Source organism: Adiantum capillus-veneris, chromosome 15 (genome assembly GCF_014529385.1).
Source record: "Adiantum capillus-veneris isolate H3 chromosome 15, ASM1452938v2, whole genome shotgun sequence".
In the NCBI taxonomy this organism is placed as follows: Eukaryota; Viridiplantae; Streptophyta; class Polypodiopsida; order Polypodiales; family Pteridaceae; genus Adiantum; species Adiantum capillus-veneris.
Genome location: NC_140945.1, coordinates 90605224 through 90623580, shown reverse-complemented (window position 1 = coordinate 90623580; position 18357 = coordinate 90605224).

The following is an 18357-nucleotide window of genomic DNA, read 5'->3' as shown; positions in this document are numbered from 1 at the left end:
GAATCAATTTCCAAACAGGGGCTAAGAGGAATTCTAAGCCCCCTGAAAACAAGGGTTCCAATGAGCCTAAGGGGAAGGACAATGTCCAAAAGTCTCCTAAGGGCAACTCCAACAAAGCTAACGATAAGGGTGTTTATAAAGGCAAAAATAAACTCTCTCATGAAGAGCTTGAGCGTTATCGCAAGGATAACCGATGTTTCAAGTGCGGCAAACAAGGGCATGCATACCACGCTTGTCCCCAAAAGAACAACCGCCATGATCCTCCTAGAGCTACCTTGGTCAAAATCCAAGAGGAGGAAACTCAGAGGTAATGTCATAATAATCAATATCTAATTCTCCTAAATGATTTTCTCATGTTAAACTGATAATTTAATATGGGGAAGTGCCAGGGGAGAAAAAGCTATAATATTGGTTATGCTAGTAGACTGGCCACAGTAGGGATCCAAAAAAGGGAAAATAGGGATCCAAAGGGGGGACCATCTGTAAAAGAGCCATGTGCAACAATGGGCTTAAAAGACCCTAAGGTTCAGCTCATTAAGACTTCCAAAATGCTAAGGTTCAAAAAATCAAAGGTTGTGTCCAAAGGTCAAACATTGGGGGAATTGGATGCTTCGTGTGTGTTTCAAAAGTCTTTAGCAATGTGTGTGTGTGTGAGAAACTCTCACACACACACACACAAGCTCCCTTTACACAAAGGAAATGAGGGACACATGTGAGCTCCCTGGCCCAGATGCCCACAAGGTGTATCCAATTCCTATTAGATGGCCTTGGAGGTGGACCAATGGGAATTACGCTAGAGTAAATCTAGTTTAATTAATTTAAAAACACTTAATAAAAGAACCAATAAGAATTAAGCTCTCTAGAAGACTATTGGACAGTCTCCCAAGGAGACCAATGAGCATTCAGCAACCCAATGGCTTGCCTGATTCCTATTGGCCAGGAGGCAAAGGGGTCCAATGAGAGTTTAATTGAATTAAATAATTACGTAAAGCTCTCACATAAGGGGAAAGGGAGACACATGTCAAAAGGCTATCACTTATGCTTCTTAATTACTATTGGCTAAGCTTGGGGAGGTCCAATAGGATGCTAGCAAGAGCAAATAGCAAGAGCGGTCGACCAAGACAGAGAGGGGACTGATTTTTTCTAGGCATTATCACACACACACACACTCACATAATCTCATGTGTGAAGTAGAGAAGACTCTCTCTCCTTCTCAAGCTTTAATGGAAAGCTCATCACCTACTCCAAGCTTGTGAGAAGGAAGGCCTACACCAACAACTCTTGGCTTTGTGATGCAAATCCAACCAAGAGCCAAGCTTCAATGCATGCTCATCTCCTCTACCATGCTAATTACGAAGTTAAGCTATGCTAATATGAGTGATTATGTGAGGAGATGTACATATTTTTGGTAAGAATACTCCTTCTTCCTCTCAATTTACTCCCATACCCTACTAGCTCTCACCATCTTCGAAGGTGTCTGAGGTCTTGGGCCTGAGACCTTGAGGGAATTGATGTTTTTTTTTGGTAAGTGTTTTGTGTAGTTCATGAAGTTTACATCTTCATTGCACTAGCTAGTATTGAAGGAACACAAGAAATTGTAGTGTAAAATGTCTCTCTTGATGGGAGAAACCATAATACAAAGCCTTTTGGAGGGGGACCGGCTCCATGCAAATCCGGTCCTCAACTGTTGTCAATTTATTAATTTCACTCTCTTTTGAAGTATTGTTCATGCTATCTAACTAGGTGTTATGCTTTTTGTTGCTTTCTCCACCCAAGCACTCTTGTTAATCTCATTAGGAATCTATTCTAATGAAATGGTCACTATGTTCATGCTATTTTCCGCTACACACAAGTTACTAGGCCATTAAATGTTACAAGATATGGATTAATTAAGAGATTCAAGTGAGTAGCCAGGAAGGTAGGGATTGGAAAAGTTGAGAGAACATGGGTAGGATATTATCACGGAAGCTGTCAAACTGAGTGGATAAAATAAAGTAACGAGACAACTTAATTGAGTGGCATGCATTATGGCTGCATAAGTATTTGTGAATCCTTAAATGAGATAGAGAAGTGTAGCAAAAGCAGATGAGGATAATGGGTAAAAGAAAACATTGGATTAAAGGTAATCAAGACAAAGACATAGTTGATAAAAACCTCAAAGTGTGAATAGTAATGACCACGATGACACTTTCTCTTGTACAGGTGGACATGCAACTGTGTGGTAAAAGAAGCAAGCAGAAGAGATGATTATTTGCTGTGATCAGGTGACGTCAAGATGAAAATTGAAATTTTATGTCAGGTATATTATAGGCATAGACAAAAATCTAGAAACAAATGACAGTTGAAAAAATTTTAGATGGGCTTTTGTTTCACCATAGATACTGTGAACCTCTCTCTCCCAATTGTAACCTGTCACAATTGGAGTCATTTATTTCCAGTCAGAGCGGTTGTATTGTGGTTCTTGAGACTGTCACGGGCCATACTCAAGACGCAAAAAGTAAGGTTTATGGTCATCGTACCAAGCATCAGGTAGGGTAAGATTTGTAGCGGGAATGTGGTCACGTGTGTGGATTTCGGCCCTTTCTTTCGATAGATGGTCAGATAGATAGGGTGAATGATCATCCCATCAATTTCCAATGCAGACGTCCCCAAAGTCTGCAGACATACGTGGTTTGTGGTAAGTATCATAGATGATTAGGGTATTGTGGGGGTTATTGCATAGAATTTTACCAAAGACATTGTGGAAGTGGTCAGGTGGTACACAATGAAAAGATTGATAGACATTATGCTTGACAGACCTATCCCAAACTTTAAACATAGCAATGGGAAAGCAACCCCACTGTTGGTTGAGGATGAGTGCTTCACGAGCCTGAGTGGTTTCCATGGTCGGTGAGTGCAATAAGTCGAAGGCATTAATGTAAAGAATTTTATTGGTGATGCGTATTTACCCTGTGTGAAGTTTTTCTTTAGCCCACTCGATATTGCCCGACTGGGGTGTGCCGAGGTCTGGAAGGCCACAAAACTTTGGTTTCCCTTCAACATTATTCATGCCAAGTACGGAGGGTGTTGGGTACCAAATAATCTATAGTTGAGCGACCATTGGGAAAATAGCGATAGACTTCGATGCCCTAGCAGATGTCATTGCCGATGGCGTAATCCTGCAAAATGGAAGTCTAAATGTCATGGAGTGCCATAAGAAAGGTGTTTCAAAGGCAAGGAATTGTTGTAGGTGAGTAACCAAAAGTGGGCGAGGGAGTTAGCCGATAGCGAGCACAAAAGGTATGTCTAGAGGACACACACAATCAAAGCACTTGCAAAGAGGCCGGCTTGTCGAGTACAACCAATAGCACCACGTGATGATCGGGGAGGCGGGCACGTAAAAGATCTTTGTCAAGGTCCATAAACCGTCGGGCAGTGAGTCGAGAACTTCGTCAGTGTCCACTTGTGTAGGTAGGTGTACGAGAATAGAGTCAAGAAGAAGAAGAATAACAAAATGGCATGGGAAACTATCCCAGGAGATTGTGTGAGGGAAAAGCATCGACGTGCAAAGAAAGAGGGAGAAAGAGAGAGATATGGGTGGTGGGTGGTTGTGTAGCTCATTTTAGTTGGCAATGGTGGACGAAAGGGGGAGAGAGAGAGAGAGAGAGAGAGAGAGAGAGAGAGAGAGAGAGAGAGAGAGAGAGAGAGAGTTCCAGTTGAGGTTATGGGGTGAGAGCGGTGAGAGAGGATAGTTGGCACTGTAGAAACGATCGAGAACACTGGCTAGTTGGTGATGGCGTGTGATCTGCATGCCCTGAGAGTCAGGAGCACCGGGGAGGGGGGAGTTGGTGGGGTTGAAGACATCTAGCGGAACTGGTATCAATGCAAGAGAAAGAGAGATGGATAGTGAGGTGGGGGTGGGCGAAAGGGGGAGAGAGAGAGAGAGAGAGAGAGAGAGAGAGAGAGAGAGAGAGAGAGAGAGAGAGAGAGAGAGAGAGAGAGAGAGAGAGAGAGAGAGAGAGAGAGAGAGAGAGAGAGAGAGAGAGAGAGAGAGATTGTCACCCTCTGCATGGTGTCAACAACAAACAAGAGAGGGGGAGAGAGAGAGAGAGAGATAGTGACTTGGCTGCAAGTAGCTGCATGCCAAATCAAATGTGTGGAGTGTGGGGAAAGTTGGCTGGTTGGGTAAAGTCAATTGTAGGGCATGCAGGGGTGAGAGCAAAACCAGTTGCATGTAAAAGCAAGATGAGAGAGAGAGAGAGAGAGAGAGAAAGTTATCGAGCGGCAGCTACTGTAAAGAAGGGATAGCAAAGAGAGCTAGGACGCTCTACGGGTGCAACTTCTGGGCGGGAGAAGGTGGTAGAGCTGGCTGAAGTAGTTGTATTTATGGCATGCAAAAGGGAAAGGATGGCTAGGAAAACTAACAATGGCTGGCTATGGTTGGTGATTGCAGATGGTCTGGCGACTACTAAACTGCATAGCGTGCTGGAATGCTATGGAGATAGAGAAGGTGTCGGCTCTGAGAGAGAGAGAGAGAGAGAGAGAGAGAGAGAGAGAGAGAGAGAGAGAGAGAGAGAGAGAGAGAGAGAGAGAGAGAGAGAAGGTAAGAGATTAGCACCACAAGGGAGTGGGTGGTGGCTAGTGGATGGGCTATTTCATGCCTATTGACCACCCCATGCAAGAGAGAGAAGGAGAACCCTATGGTGGATGTAGTGTTAGTGAGCGGGACGAGAGGTTGAAACGCATAATAAGGCACGAAAATAAAAAGAGTGGGCGGGGTTGTTGAAGACGAGAGGGAGAGAGAGAAATAGGGCGCCCCATACTGTCATGCTACAATTGAGGATGGTTGGTGAGTGAGTTGGTTGGCCACTGGTTGTAGGAGGATGGGGGTGGTTCTGGTCATGCTTGCGATTAAGTTGTACGCCTACTGCATCCCGTTTTTACATGTTCATTGCTTGCTGCAAGTCCGCAAGTCCCTTGCTGAGGCGATAATCTCTAGGTGATAATCTCTCTTATATATACATTTAGATGAGCACAGGTTATTTCTATAGATGTATGTAAAAAAAACACTTGATTTCTCATATCCTCATGCATAAGAAGATGTAAAACATTGCTTGCAATCATTTGATAGTTCTAATTCAATTGTGAGAATCCATACGCCACTAATAATATTAACACACCTATGTAGCATTAGAAATCACTTACATATAGTACAATTCTAAATATGAAAATATATGTTCAAGAGAAGCATGACTTATCGATGATTGAGGTGATATCCATTGCTAAGATTGTTGCAACTAGAGACCGTAGCCATAACTATTTATTGTTGCAAACTGGACACTGTAGCCTTGGCTCTGATACCAATGTTGCAGACAGAGATGCGGAAGGCCCTGCAAATACCAACAATAACATAGTGCAAAACATAAAATAGACTAATCAGCATACCTAGCAATTCCATAAGCGCATAATCATGTGATACACGAGCAGAGAGATAGAGAGTGAGATAGAGCACGTGCAAGTGCACCTCCTAGAGTGGAGTGCTACGCTAGCACGTTGAGAGGGAAGAGAGGAGAGGAGAGGAGAGAAGAATGAAGCCAACACTGGGTGCAATTTCCCCCCGTGTAAGAGTGAGCATTTCCCTCTTGCACGTATTTCATTTATAGATTCTTCAATGCTCAAAATGAATACACATTGGCCGGCGAGGAGGGGAGAGAAGAATAAAGTCGGCACTGGGTGCAATCTCCCTTGTGCAAGAGTGAGCCTTTCCGTCTTGCACGTATTTCATTTATAGATTCTTCAGTGCTCAAAAATGAATACACATTGGCCGGCCATCACAAATGACCATAGGCTCCTAATGAGCACTTGAGTAATAAATATACTATCCCTTATCCATAACATGGATTGAGGAAGAATGGGTTTAGGACAGGGTACAGTTCCATCAGGAGAAACAAAAACCTATTTAAAAAGTACAAGATTGTCAGTATACTCAGGGAATGAGTAAGCATTACAATTGTGATTGTGCAGCATGTATCCAAATTGAGAATCTTTCTGAAAATAACAGGTGCATTGATGGCTTGGTTGTGACAAGATCAAAATCAAAGCCAAAAAATAAAATCCTGCAGGAAAAATAAGATGAGGGCACTGTAAATTGAAAGGAGTAGAAAGAAGTGAGAATCGAAGCACTCAAGGAAGTACGAGAGTCCCAAGGTGGGAATATGTTATCTGAAGTATGGGAGTTTTCTGCAAGATCCTTGGTTGATCAGGGAAAAATTACATAAGATAAAAGTAAGACTGCACTAAAAGAGCATGGAAATGGTTATGAATGTTATGAGGCTTTGTTGTCAGCTCCAATAGCATTTACTGTAAAAAAAATGTTGAGGTTGGTACCTACATTTTCCCAACAATTGTTGAAAAGATTAACTAATGAAGTGAAAGGTAAAAATCGGGCAATTGGTAGGGAAACTAAAGAACATTTTTGTGGAGAAGCGTGTGAAGTTCTACCAATGGATGTGGATTACAAGGTACCAGTAGTGAGGGTATCTAATGGAAAGGTTTTTGTTCCAAGATTTTTCTTGTATGGCAGATCAGGAGTTAATATTCTCCTAGAGTCGACATGCAAATGTCTGAATCTCTCTTGAAGTGGGATCCAACACCTTTTCAGGTGAAGATGGCAGACCAAAGATGGGTTTAGCCTTTGGGAATTTTGAGGAATTTGCAAATCTCTGTTGGGGGAGTGCAGTTTGTGGCCAACTTTGTGGTTCTCAAGTTGGAAGAATCTACTTGCTCTTATCCAATGATGTTGGGGAGGCCCTAGTTAGGGGCACCAAGAGTAAAGAAGCTATGGGGAGCAGACTCTATAGTGATCAAAAGAGGAAAGAAAGTAGTGAGAATGCAAATGAATGCAAAAAAGGTGATACCACATGGTTTCAAGGCACTGCATGTAGAAGGACTGAATATGGTAGAAGAAATTGGAGAGGATGCAAAAGAAGAATTTCTTAGAACTAGTTCATCAGTTGTACCTATTTTTGAAGCGGATGTGTAGAAGAAAGAAACCAGCTATGTGCTACAGCCAGAAGATGATGGAATACAATTAAGAACTAAAAAATTAGTAATTACTCAGGGGAGTAAACAATCAAATAACAAGATGGGCAATGACCTATTGAAGAACCTAAAGATTGAAAATAGAGAAGAGGAGGAAGCTCTTGAAGAAGTGAAGCAAGAAGAGACAGAGCCTTTGAACATCAAATGGCAAGAACTGCTAGAGTGACTTAGGATGAACTACAGGAACTGAACCTGAATACCCAGGAGGAACCACAAACAGTGAAGGTATCAGTAGATATGGATGAGGAGTTTAAACTGAAATTGAAGGACTTGTTGTTAGAATTCAAAGATGTTTCTGTATGGAAATACACAGATATGAAAGAAGTAGATGCTAGCTTCTGTCAACACAAAATTAATTTAAAAGCAGATGCAGTTCCAATTGTATACAAAGGTACATGATGAATCCTAATTATGTCAAACAGGTTAAAGAAGATATTGACAAACTATTGGCTGTTGGTTTCATTTATCCTTTGGAGGAAGTTACTTGGTTGTCACCAATTGTTGTAGTTCCAAAGAAGAATGGAAAGATCAAGGTTTGTGTGGATTATAGGAAACTGAATGTTGCTACAGTAACTGATCCATTTCCCTTACCTTTTTGTGATACACTACTGGATGCAGTAGCTGCACATGAGGTTTATAGTTTTTTGGATGTTTTTAGTGGTTACAATCAAATTTCAATGGCATTTGAGGACAGAGAAAAAACTACGCTTGTGACTGAATGGGGAGTTTATGCTAGCAATCTGATGACATTTGGCTTGAAAAATGCTCCATCAACATTTTAGAAAGCAATAATAAACCATGTGTTTTCTTAATTCCTTACAACATTTATGAGGGTTTTCTTGGATGATTTTAGTATGTTTGGAAAGAAGCAAGAGCATCTTGAACACTTGAGGTTGTGTTTTCAGAAATGCAAGGAATTCAGGTTGTCATTAAATCTAGCCAAGTGTTCTTTTGTAGTGAAAAGAGGAGTTCTCTTAGGGCATGTGATTTTTGACAAAGGGGTTTCTATTGATCCAAGAAATGTGGAAGCTATTAGAAAGGCACCGGAACCAAGAAGAGTTAAACAATTGAGAAGATTTTTGGGACAAGTCAAGTGGCATAACAGATTCTTGAGGTACTTGGCTCATGTCTGCACACCATTAACAAATCTTACAAAGAAGGATACTGTATTTGAATGGGGAGAAGAGCAGAGGAAGACATTCAGGGTTTTGAAGAACATGTTGACTATAGCACCAGTGTTGATTGTTCCTGATTGGAAGTTACCATTTCACATCTTTGTGGATGCATCTTGTCTCATGTAGCAGTGGGTGCAACATTAATGCAAGAAACCAGTAGAGGCTGGTTCAGACCTATTTACTATGCAAGCAGGGTATTAACACCTGCAGAGAAAAATTACAGAGTTACAGAGAGGGAGTGTTTGGGAATGGTTTATGCATTGCAAAAGCTTAGACATTACCTATTGTAAAATAGGGTAATTTTTCATGTAGATCACCAGGAATTGATCTACTTGGTGAATAAACCACACCTTTTAGGGAGGTTGGCAAGATGGATATTGTTATTGCAGGAATTTGATTATGTAGTAATACATACTCCAGGCAGACTTCATGTATTAGAGCCGATTATTTGAGCAGATTGGAAACATGAGAGGAAGATTCTGAAGGTGTACCTGATCTGAAAGGGTGGTGATGCTTTTTTCGTAAATGGCTAACATGAAAAAAGGATGAACTCATGAGTGTTGTGGAAGAGTTAACTTATGGGCCACTTGACCTATATGTTTGAGGATGGTAAATGTTCCACAATAGCGTGGTGAAAGCTTAGCGAATTTTCCTATCTTCAGACTTTTTGAATGCTCCAAAACCTTGAGGAAAACCTTGTCCCCTTCTTCAAAAGTAGCAAGAGGATGATTCTCGTCTGCGTACTTCTTAAATTGATCTTGAGCTTTCTTAACATTTTGTTGAGCAACTCGAAGCATGTTAAAATGGTCGTGGAGAAAATCCTTCGTTTGTTGTATCTTCTCCTTAGCCAACCCCACCATAACGGGTGATCTAGGTTGAAATCCATATAAAAGCATAAATAGACTAAACCCTATAGTCACATACTTTGAACTATTATAAGAAAATTGCAATATAGGTAGATAGTCTTCCCAATTGGTTTGGTTCTTGCCAATGTACACTTGTAGCATATCTTCTAGGTCTTAATTAACTCTTTTGGTTTGACCATCTGTTTTTGGACGATCACCATACTTAGATTTAGTTTCCAAATTTTAAAATACAGCTCTCCAGAAGTGATTATCAAACTTTTGATCTCTGTCACTAATGATACTAGCTGGAAGATCATAGAGTCTATATATATGCTCTACAAATAGCCGTGCTAATTTTGATGTCTTAACCATAGTCTTAGTGGGAATGAATCGACACAATATAAGACCTAGGAGACTGAGATGCCGGATCCACTACCCTACCTCCCTATATATAGGCTAGCTCCTTGCCCTAGCCATAGTTTGGATCCTGTCCGTGCCCTTGGCTTAGGTCCCTGACCCCCTAGGTCAAGACATGCTCCTTAGGATCCTTGTCCTGACATTACTCTCCCCTTGGAGAAGCATTTTTTTCCTTGAAAACAAGAGTGGTGATACACTAATGTGTTGGACAATGGCATCTTTCATGGATCCAATTGTGCATGTGACTAGAACATGGTTATGCGGGAGGTTCAACCAAATCATGAATAACATCCCGATTGTCCACATTGTTGTCCCTTTGCCATCTGGATGTAACCGTCGCATATACAACATAGCCTATAAACTCCATTTAGAACTCTCTTGAGTATTGTAAAGGAGTTATCACAAGTAAGATGTACCTGAAAGAGTACCTCTTTCACTTTCCATGAAAGTAACTTGCTGACGTAACTCATTAGCCAAGTTCTAGTCCTTGACTTCTTCTCTTCTCATATTAGTAAACAGCCTCACCATAACCAGTGGTCAAGGTTGCAAACTTGCTTTAATTTATATTAAGCAAACTCAAACTATAGCAATACATGCTTACTAATTGGATTGCTTGGTGCTAACATATGCACTTTGCATATCCTTTAGCACAAGATTATGCTTTGTAATCTACCTAATCTCCCTATCCCCGTGGATACTGACAGTAGCATAAGTGTTGTAATCTACCTATCCCCTTAAATACTGAAAGTAGTGAGGTGTTTGGGATTCCCCGCGGTTTATAGACAGCCTTCCAAATGACTGGTAAATAGGGAGCACAATGTTGTACAACATTGCTAAGAAAAGGACAATGTCATGAATAACCATCTTGGTTAACTTGAAAGATCCACAAGCACCCAAACCAAGCCATGAACGCTATTGGTGATTGGTAGATCCAAACATAATCTCATAGAGATACTGCACATAGAGTGAAAAATTCTTCATAAACAACAACTTGATGAATACACATGCCATGCCCTTGGCTCAGGTCCCTGACCCCCTAGGTGGAGCCGTGCTCCTTAGGATCCTTGTATTGACATTTGAATTATGGCATAGAGCTCTCTTTCATAGAAAGAATAATTATGTTGAGCTCTTTGCATTGTTTCATTTTCAAAGGCTATAGGTCTTCCCTCTTGGAGAAGTACTGCACCAATTGCTTTATCACTAGCATTAGTCTCTACCACAAATGGCTTAAGTGTGTCAACAATTGCTAGGATGGGAGAAGTGGCTACAGCTACCTTGAGCTGTTCGAAACTGCATTTTTGGGCTTCTTCCCAAGAAAAGGTCTTACCTTTTGCTTTAAGTCGATCCTTCATAGGAACAATGATTTTGACAAAATCAGTATATACTATCGATAAAATCTAGCCATGCCTAAGAATATTTGAATCTCCTCAATCGTGTTGGGATGTGGCCATCGAAGAATGGCAGCAACCTTGTCAGTGTCCATCTGGATGCCAGAATAAGAGATCACATGACGAAGATGAATGTATCTCTATTTTAAATAAATTTCACTTGATTAGCTTAGCATATAGAGCGTGAGTTCGTAGTTGTTTAAATACTAATTGTAAATTTTCTATGTGTTCATCTTCAGTCTTACTAAAAATGAGAATGTCATCAAGGAAAACTGCAACAAATTTTCCAAGATAGGGACATAAGACACTGTCCATGAGTGTCATAAATGTACTAGGAGCATTGTCTAAACCAAAAGGCATAACCAAAAATTCAAAATGCTCGAACCATGTTTTAAAGGAAGTTTTAGAGATATCTTGCAAAAGGATATGCACCTGGTGGTATCCTGAACGAAGTTCTATCTTTGTTTAGTATCTTGCCCCATGGAGTTGATCAAACAACTCATCCACTTGAGGCAAAGGACACTTGCTCTTGATGGTTGTGGCATTTAATCCGTGATAATCAACGCACTTGCGCATAGTACCATCTATTTTTTACCAATAGAACTGGTGATGCCCAAGGAGAAGTGCTAGGTCTAATGAAACCACGGGCGAGGTAGTCAGTCAACTGACTCTCAACTTCCCTGGATTCTTTAGCACTCATACAATAAGGTGGTTTACTCACTGGCTTAGTGCCTGGCAGGATATATGTGCCATGCTGCACATCACATGTAGGGGGTAAACCCAATGGTAAATCACTTGAAAATACATCGCTATACTCCATGAGTAAGTGACTCAGCTTTTGCTGTGCAAAAGGAGAAAGTAAATTAAAGTTATGCTGGGATGGAGAATCTTGTGTTTCTTGTAATTTTTTTTCTACAAAATTTGCACATTGCTCAATAGAATTAAAATTGAGAGCACTTTGCTCTTGAGAGTTGTTAACACTTTGCTTATCAGTAGAATTCATTGCACTTTGCATACCATTACTAGAATTCACAGCACTTTGCTCTCAAGAATTCACAAGACTTGGAGACAAGCAGTAACACAAAAAGATTTCATCTATTAAATCTGTTTTCTGTAAAATAGAAAGCTTGGCTATACATATAAGAGGTGCAGATGGTATATTTTTCTCACCAAGCAAAATCACATGTTTACCACTGTCTAGAAAGGATAAGGCTTGTGTTCATAGCTAGTGTGCAATGTGTTTCCTAAACCATGCAGCCACTTACGTCCTAAAACTACATTAGCACGGTCCATGTTCATAACTTGAAAGTTTAAGGGTCATCGTATGATCTTGAACAATAAGCTCAACCCCTTGAACTACCGTGTCCGATACTTCTTTATCATTCCCAAACATCTGCTCTACCACATACTTGTGGGAGCAGGGAGTCTGTGTAAACTTCAATTTCTTGACTAGCTTATAGTTCATTAAGTTACAAGCTCAACCCCTTGAACTATTGTGTCACATAATTCTTTATCATTCCCAAACATCTGCTCTACCACATACTTGTGGGAGCAGGGAGTCTGTGTAAGCTTCAATTTCTTGACTAGCTTATAGTTCATGAAGTTACAAGTTGCACCATCATCCACTAAAATAAGAACACGTTATCCATTAAGAGTTCCATGCATGCAAATCAATTCATGGGGACCAAAGGTGGGCTGACACATTGAAGCAGGTGCACATAGTTGTGCTTTTCTTCCATACGAAGAACCTCTATAGAATAATATTTAGGAGATGAATCTAATGTGAGGTGTTGCACCGTGTGCATGGCCTTTTCTTTGCCTTGCAAAAGAGGACAATACTTCTTGTTATATTGTTCTGAAAGACATTTGAAACACAAACTGTGTTTCTTTGCATGCTCAGCATCAGCAGTGCTGAGAGACCCACGTGGAGTATCTCGTGATTGCTTAGGCTACTTAGCCTCTTGTGGGAGTGGAGAGGTAGATTGTCTCTTATTTCTCTTGGAACATGTGGGATATCTACCTCACCATTGTCTCTTAGCCACATTGCTCTTAGCAAAAGTATTCTTAGAGTAGGGAACATTTCCTTTCCTCTCTTGGTCATCATCATATCATTGGGCATGACCAATGGCTTCTTCTAAAGTTTTGGGATGCTGGGTCTTGACATGAAGACGATAGTCTTTGTCAAGACCCCTATTAAAACCTTGTATCTTTTGGAATTCATCTAAACCTTCTAGTCTTAATATGATTTTCCAATACTTGGAAAGATATTGAGTGAGAGAGAGGCCAGACATGCGGCATGCATCCCATGCTAACCAATTTTTATCCTCTTCATTGGAGTCCAAAAACTCTTTGGAGAAAGAAGCTTGAAACACAACCCAAGATGGAGGACAAACATCTATTGGAATTGTCATTCACCACTTATAGGCCTTGCTTTTAAGAGATAGATTTCTTTCCACAATTGTCTTTATATCCAGGGTGTGTCTCAACCTACGAATATCACTCCATTTGTGTAAGAACGTATTGATCGCATCCTTTTTGCGATCACGCTCTTCCCTATGAAACTCAGGAATGGTGATATTCTTAAGCAATGCATTGCTACCTTTTGCATCTTCTGAAGCACTTGTCTCTTGGACTCCTTGAGTTGTGCGAGCTTGGTTTCCTTAAATCGTGCCACTTGTGACTCCTTGAGCCGTCTGTGAATTCATAAATATAACAAGTAGCTCAGTAAGATTTGTAACATTTGCATTGAGTGCAGAGAGGTTGCATTCAAGTACGCTTTGTAAATTTTCCAAAGTCTTGAAAGAAGCCATATCTACAAGGCCATGATCTCCTAGATCATCATTGTCATGCATATTAGTGTCGGCAACACTCGTGGTGCCCTAATTTTGATGTACGTGTTCAAAATCAAAAGTGTGTGTAGGTCGGATATCCTCACTAGCCATGGTAAACACACAATAAAGAGAGAAAAAAACGTCAACTTGTATCTTGTAAAGCTTGAAGTCTTTGTGTTTTTTATGCTCGCCAATTTGTGTTGCATGCGAACCTCACCTTGCAGAAATTGTAGTGTGTTAACCCTCACGGCACACGGACACCCTATGATCTATAAACGTTGTATTATTTAGAGTCAGGTATCGGGCTTGTCGTACCAATAGGAACAGGGTAAGGGTGATCGCCGATGAGAGGCGCATTCTAACTGGGACATTCAAGGGATTAGTTGGCTAAGCATGGGCGCCCAAGTGTGAATGGGGTGAGCTCATATAAAAGCCAACTAAACCTAATTTTTACTCATTCTCTCATTTGTGCAATAGAAGAGTGCTCTTGCTCCATCTCCATCTCCATCTTCTTCTTCTTCACCTCCTTGTGTGTGTGTGTGTGTGTGTGTGAGAGAGAGAGAGAGGGAGAGTGTGTGTGCGATCGAGCATTACGAAGGCACGACGGCAGCGAAGCGGTTGAGCGCGGCACGACTGCAACTTCTTCTTCATCGCGGCGAGGAATCCACCACAAAGGCGAGCGTAGAGCGGTGAGTGACACACCCTTTGCTCTCTTGAGCTTGCTAGTTTAGGCTTGTTGTGTGCTTGGAGCCGTTTGCGGCTCGCACACGGTGTATCGGCAAGTCCCTTGCTTCGACAGTGCAGCAAGGAGCGCACATTTTTGGCGCCGCTGCCGGGGATATGCCCTACACTAAGCTCGGTTAGCACTTTACGCTTTCTTGTGGTGCAATTTCTATCATAGGAAAGGCAGGGAATGAGTGTGTGTAGTTGTGTGGAGATTTCTGTTTTTTGCGTTTTCTGCGTTTTCTACGTTTTCTGGTTTGCACTGCACAGTTAGCATTTCTTGCGTTTTTGCATTTTTTGCATTTTCTGGTTCTGTCAAGTTTCAATTTCTGCATTTTTTTTGCATTTTCTGTGTTTTTTCAATTTTCTGCATTTCTTGCGTTTTTTCAATTTCTGCATTTTCTGCAGTTTCAATTTCTGCATTTCCTGCATTCAAAAAATAATTAATAAAATAATATTTAATTTTTTCGAAAAAAAAAATTTTGAAAAAAAAAATCCGAAAAATAAAAACGCGGGTGAGGGGGAGGTTAAATTATCGAAAATAAAAAATGTGAGTTTTAAAACGGACGGGTTGGTTTGTATAAAAGTTAGATCGGGATCGGGATCATTTCCCCAAGCCCAAGCCCAGGCCCAGACCTCAGTTCTCTGATATATACTAGACTCACTCTTATATATATACCCTACTCCCTCAAGAGAGAATGAGAGCATGTGGGACAAGTCCTCCACTCTCCTCCTTTCTCTTCCCACTTGCACCCTTAGACTTTCTAGTTTGGGCCTAGTTCCCTACTGGAAATTGACAGTTTTAGGGATTCCGAGAGCATAGAGTGACCAAACGGAGGGCTGTAAAGCACGGCACGACCCTCTGACCGAAACGCTCGTTTTGAGCTATCATACGCTCTATTCTATAGCCGGGTCAGAAAAAAAAGGACCAAAAAGTCAAATTAAGGAAAGACTTGGGTTGCAAAACACCCAAAAATACTAGGTGAGCAGCCTTCACGGGCACTCACTGACACTTCTAGGGGATCAAGTCATATGAACCTACGCTTTGGACGAGTGTTAGAGCACGATCACATTGGTAGTGCCTCTGTTCATACGGACACCCATTACCCATCCACGATAAGCTCTAGACCCTCAGCGGGGACACAAGGTAGCACCACCCAAGACCCTAAAATAGCCGCTAGTGATTCCTCCTCCGACTCAGAAATCATGGAAGCATACCCTACCCAAAACACTGAGAGAGAAGGCCATGAACCTCCCGAAGCTCCACAGCCTAGTACTAGTATGTTTAGCCGTTTCATGGAAACATTAGGTAGAGCTACTCGCTCGGAACCTGATGCAAGTGAAGCCCACGAAGGGGGTGGGGAAGTGGACTCTCCTTTCACATCGCACGTGGACCCCACACCCCCAAAGAGTGTCCATATGGATATCCTACCTGGGATGACGAAGTCAGACAATGTGGATTGGGTCCACCTAGCAGCAACCATAGACACTTGGGGAAATAGGGGGACGACCTGGGTAACACCTGAGGGGGATGAAATGCCTATACCCTTAAATATGCTACAAGCAATGCATATCGCTTCCGACAAGACTCATCCTAATGTAACGAAGAAAACATACAAGTGGGTCCCTAAAGCTTCTTTAGTGACCATAGCTAGTGCTAAAAAACAGAAGCCTTGTAAGAAACGTACCACTCGCTCCAAGAAAAGTAAGAAAATGTTGCAATGGATCCCTAAACGACTATTGGAAGCCCAAGGCTACTATCAAGGAAATGATCAAATCTGGGTGCCAAAACGTAGATTATGCTCTTACCTATCACCTGACCCAAGTGAGCCCAATCCCGTAGCTCCAAAACGAATTAATGATCGTGGAAAGAAAAAAATCACAGAATGCTACACACCCGCTCCCGAGCTAGTTTGGGTACCAAAGAAAGAACGATTTGTTCCACCTAGCTCAGGAAGGGGGGAGTCCCATGAAGATTCTAGCTCATCATGTAATACATCCATAGAGGTAAAAGCTTCTACACAGCCTCCATCTATAGTAGTGGACCTCCATGAAGCTACAAAAGAATCCACACCTCCCAGTGTTCAAGAATCACCTGATGAACCACTTCAAGTTCGATCCTGGGAGAGTACCTTACCACCCTTACAACTTGACGAGGCACCTAGGGTAATAGAAAACTACTGGCAAAAATCCTCACCTATTACCAACTGGAACAATTGGTTTCAAAGGGTGACAAGCTCATTTCAAACGGTATGATCTACCCAAGGAAGGGGGGAGTGTTTGTGGACATCCATCATTCACTTGCTTCCCTCTCAACCTTTCTCCCTGACCTCTATATCTCCCAATCTTAGGGAATGTACATATAAAGCTTTATACTCACCAAAAAAAAACAAAAGAGCAAGAGCAATTAGCAAACGAGTATGCACATTAAAAGTCAAAACATTAACTCAGACCTACACATGTCACATCTGGTACAGTGAAACAGAAACCTATGCCATAAAACACCTTTGATCCTCATCACTTGAGTGATGGAGGGTAGGTAAGATTAGTACGATAGGAGTGTTTCTGTTTTAGAGTTGAGAGATTAGCGAAGTTCTCTTTTCCCACTAATGTGCCTCCTGGAGGTATTCCTTTTGTTTCCTAGTGTGTACAGGAGCGTGTTGCTATTGATAGGATTTGGACCTTCATGGAACCTTTCTCTCGTTCACACTTCAGATCAAGCGCGACTATCAACACAAGCAGGTGTTTCTTGTCCATTAGCATTGCCCTTTATCTTTTTTGCATCCATGTTTGTCTGCTTTGATTGTGATTGGTAGCATAATATTCAGCGCATTTGCTTAGTATCAAACATTTAATTCAATGTAATGTTTTGTCATAATCACTTATCTAGGTTTAAAAATCAAGCAGTCCGACTAAGCTAGTTTGACCAAGCTAGGTATTAGAAATCTTCTCTTAATACCATGGGGAATGTCTTCCTAATAAGCAATGGTTACTTAGGTTCTTAATCCGATTTAGGCAGCATTGTATGAAATGTACTAGGGCTTTCTAGTGGGGTTAACCCTATTGACCTTTAGCTTAAGTATTATAAAGGGAGTTTACTAATGTGATGAGCCTGGGGAGGGTAAGAGTGTTATATGACCCCCCAGAGTTACAAAATTAAAATGCTGAAAATGAACAAGCAAAAAATCAAAGTGCCACAATGTAAAATTTTAAGCTGGAAGAGAAATCCCTGCTTAAATTGGTACTTCACTCACATGTATCGCCTATGGTACTAGAGCCCTAGAGGTTCCCAGTGTGGGCGCTTTTCCTTGAAAAGCAAAAAACCCAAGGCATACAAAATAAGCACACACATCATAATTGAATCAATGTGAAAACTCTTTGGGGGGTCAACGAAAAAGTAATCAGCCAGGCGATGATTTCATGAGAAATTCCTTTTATGGTAGCTTAACTACAAGGTCTTCTAGATATAGCCTCTAGTCAACCCTCGAACATGAATACTTGGCTCTCGCGATTAAACAACTTAATTGACCACTGAAAATTAAGAAGCTTACCCATGGTATTAATATTCGATCTCTAGTGCCTTTCGACCGTCAAATTAGCGACCCCAGACTTATTTAATTTTCTACCTTTACATCTATTTATGCATTTGATTACATTGCAATTTAATGTTCATTGCTAACAAATTGTTTGAAATTCTTTTACCAATCAATTTGTCTACCTAAAACTGCATATGCTTTTTAAGAGAATGCAATTACTGTGCCAATGTTGTTTGAGTTTGCAGTGACTGAAGAAGGCTAAGGACATTCATCTCAAATGCTCTTCCACCTCGACGAACCAGCTTCAACTCAATAGCTTCCGAGGACGGAATCTACATCAGGAAGGGGGGCATGTTAACCCT